General features: G+C 52.9%; 1 pseudogene; it reads right to left on the reverse strand.

The window, feature by feature from the left end:
• Positions 1–2,436: 2,436 nt before the first annotated feature.
• LOC142460597 (small nucleolar RNA SNORA29) lies at positions 2,437–2,567 on the reverse strand (annotated as a pseudogene).
• Positions 2,568–3,855: the final 1,288 nt, after the last annotated feature.

A 3,855-nucleotide genomic window follows, 5' to 3' on the forward strand; every position in this document is an offset into this window, starting at 1 on the left:
ATCCAGTCCTCACCCTCCCTGGTACAGAAGCAGCTACCCGCTGCCCTCCATCCTAGAGCACAGCCCTGGGCCCTCTCCCACCAGCATTCCTCCTGCAGCCCCGGGGACCTTCCACAGGTGAGGGGACAACACATGCAGACTGCCTTTGTGTTTGTTGTTCCCTGCCAGCCTCAGGGCAGCCCTGAAGAGCTGAGAGGGGAAGGGACTTAACCAAGGCTTTACAGTAAGTGGAGGGACTGGGATTTGAACCCAGGTCCATCTGGTTCTAAAGCTGCCTTCTTGGCTGCCTGCAGTTCGGGATCCGTGGACTCTCCATCTGAGCTTTAGAAATTCGACATTGGAGAAATGGAAAAGCCAAAGCTTTGTCAGGCTTGGGGAGTCAGGAGCCCTGAGTCAGGCCGCCCTCCAAGGCGCCTGATTAGAAATAGATTTGTGAGCTGCCGGTGGGAAGGCAGGCAGGAGCCTGCTGTGGAAGGTGCCAGGTGCCAGCAGGAGCTGAGGTTTGGGAGCGAGAAGAGGCTGCTTGTGAACCACACGCTGAATTAGGCATCTCCATCAATTCCTGTTCAGATTGTGATTGAATAGTCCCAGGAGACAAGTGTCTGTCTGGCTCTTGGGTTTCCTGCCAAGTGCCCTTCTTACATCCTCCAGGTGACTCGCCGTCAGGCAGGTAGGGCTGAGGTCAGATTGAGGACCCAGGCCTGCCTAGGAGGACGGAACAAGGGGAGGGTCAGAGGGTGTTCCGAGGCCCATGTGTGCTCCTTCCAAGCCCACAGGTGGCATCTGAGAAAGCCTCTGGCTTCCAAGTGGATGGTGCGATGGTCAGCGCTGTGGTGAGGGCCAGGCCAGCCCAGGGAGGTTCATTTCCTCCCCGCCCCGGCCCCCGCCCAGAGACACCCTAGTGCCTCGATCCCAGGAACCAACCCTCCCAGGCTGGCAGCTCCTCTATTTATTCCAAGTCTCAATTATTGTTGTCAATGGATCCACGTAAATGCCTTTGTAAAAAGAAGCTAATTAGCATGAGATGGTATGTGGACCCCAGAAATCCGTGACCTCTCTTGGGAGGTGACCCCGTGTGGCTGTAACCAGCAACCAGCGTGCCAGCCTTTCTGCCCTCTCTCCGCCCAGGAATTCCCCGTGCCCGCGTCCCAGGCGTGGCCGTGGCCCTCCCGCCAGTGACCACCAATGTCTATACCGTGTTCCTCTCGGACAGGGCACAGCTTGCCAGGCCCATCCAACCTGCAGGGGTACCTGGTCAACCCCTAGTCCCCCCCCTGGCTCCCATCAGCCACTGCGGGGGTCCAGTCCCCCCACCCTCCAGCTGGGGCGTGCCTACGGAGCCCACAGCGAGGCAGTGGGATCTGAGGGGGGAATCCTGGACTAGTAAGGCCCAATTGTGCTGTCCCTTCACCGTCCCACCAACCATCCCCTGGAAAATACTTGAGAAGAACCCAAAAGTCTTCTTCCAACCCAGCACGCGGGGACCTGCCGGGGGAACTGGCCTCTGGTGTGGGCTTCTCAGAGAGCGGTCACTGCCAGGCTGACACCCCTTTGGACCCCGAGTGGCCAGCATCAGGACCCCACTCACCTGGCCAGAGGTGTTTGGGTTTCTGGCCACAGTTGCCTGTTGCTTCCACCTTGTGTCTGCCTGCCTCATCCCCTTTCCTTACCTGACACCTGTCTTACCTCTTAGCAACGGGGGGGGGGGGGGGCCGGGCTGTTTCTCCTCCTGCCCATCCACAGGGAATGTCAGCGTAAGTCTGTCTGCCTGCTTGGTAACTGAATGGTGTTCCACGTGGGCTCGCGGGCTCGTTTTTCATTGCTAACCCGCCGGCCGTTTTGCCTGGTGTTGCCCTTTGTGTTCGGTGTTTCCTTCTGTAGACGGGGTTGGATCCATCCATCTCTGTGGAGCACTTTCGGGGGAGACTTTGGATGTTGATTTTTAGACGCAGCCAGTCCCCAGGAAGTTGAATTCCTTCCTGTTTGTGAGTCAGAACCGCTGGGACCGCTCTGCCCTGGGGCCAGCCAGTCAAATGCCTGTCTCAGGGGGTCATGTGCCCGTCCATTACAAGAAACAGTAAAGAGACACTTTGAAACAAGAACACGTTTTAACGTAACAAGTATGTTTGGATGTCCACAATGTCCGCTAGAAACGAGTACTGGCTTGTTATTAGGCTCCATTTTTATACCTCATTTTTTTTAAAAGGCTGACCTTTTTTGTACTACCCACAAGGATACCTTCCAATGATTTTGGAGGACCTGGACGCCTTAGCAGCATTCATTGGACAATCTCTTCCAAGTCCATCTGTGTTGATAATGAGATTTTCACTGATGTAATGCACAGCTTCCTGTTAGCACGCGTGAGGAAACAGGCTCACTGCTCAACGCTTCAAACCTGTCCATCAAATTGCACACAGTGTGAGCATAACGGGTCTTCATGTTCTGTACAGCCATTTCAGATGGGAGGAGGACACGATAAACCTGCCTCTTCAGATCCTGGCACAAACCACTCCGTCCCACAGCATCCCTCAGGGTTTTGGACCTCAACATGCTAATGTGATGGGCTTCACAGGGCTGCACCTAAAATCAGATGTAACTCGGAGATGGCTTGTGTCTCCGAATCTGTTCTCTGTTTGCTTTCAGTCCTGTCAGCTTTTTCTTTGCTTTGTCACTTTCCTTTTGTATCGCTCTCATTCTCTTACTTAAAAGTGTTAAACCTTTTCATTTTTCTTCCTAGTAGCTCAGATTGGTCCTGGTTCCGATTAGATTATGTCGGTCGTTTCTAGTGATGGCCGTTGGTGGTGGTGCCGTCCACCTGGTTCCGCCCGTAGCACAACAGAACAAAATCCCGCCGCCTGGTCCTGGGCCATCCTAACAGTTGTTCCTGTGCCTGAGCCCATTGGTTCACCAGGACACAAGTCCATCTCGTTGAGGGCCGTCCTCTTTCTGCTGCCCCTCCACGCTACCAAGCACAACGCCCTTCTCCAGGGACAACATGGCGCAAGTATGGAAGACAAAGTCTCAGCATCCTTATATCTCGGGAGCGCCCTTCTTTTTTAACAATGTATTGGGGCTCATACAATTCTTATCACAGTTCATACATATACATACATCAATTGTATAAAGCACATCTGTACAGTCTTTGCCCTAATCATTTTTTTCTCCTCTTTTCTTTTTTTACATTTTATTAGGGACTCATACAACTCTTATCACCATCCATACATATACATACATCAATTGTATAAAGCACATCCATACATTCCCTGCCCCAATCATTCTCAAGGCATTTGCTCTCCACTTAAGCCCCTTGCATCAGGTCCTCCTTTTTTTTTTCCCCTCCCTCCCCTTTCCCCTCTCCCTCATGTGCCCTTGGTAATTTATACATCGTTATTTTGTCATATCTTGCCCTATCCGGAGTCTCCCTTCCCCCCTTCTCTGCTGTCCATCTCCCAGGGAAGAGGTCACATGTGGATCCTTGTAATCAGTTCCCCCTTTCCAACCCACTCACCCTCCACTCTCCCAGCATCGTCCCTCACACCCTTGGTCCTGAAGGTATCATCCACCCTGGATTCCCTGTACCTCCAGCCCTCATATGTACCAGTGTACAGCCTCTGCCCTATCCAGCCCTGCAAGGTAGAATTCGGATCATGGTAGTTGGGGGGAGGAAGCATCCAGGATCTGGGGGAAAGCTGTGTTCTTCATCGGTACTACCTTGCACCCTAATTAACCCATCTCCTCTCCTAAACCCCTCTATGAGGGGATCTCCATTGGCCGACACTTGGGCCTTGGGTCTCCACTCTGCACTTCCCCCTTCATTTAATATGGTATATATATACATATACATGTACACATATA

The sequence above is a fragment of the Tenrec ecaudatus genome, chromosome 10 (assembly GCF_050624435.1).
Source record: "Tenrec ecaudatus isolate mTenEca1 chromosome 10, mTenEca1.hap1, whole genome shotgun sequence".
Taxonomy (NCBI): domain Eukaryota; kingdom Metazoa; phylum Chordata; class Mammalia; order Afrosoricida; family Tenrecidae; genus Tenrec; species Tenrec ecaudatus.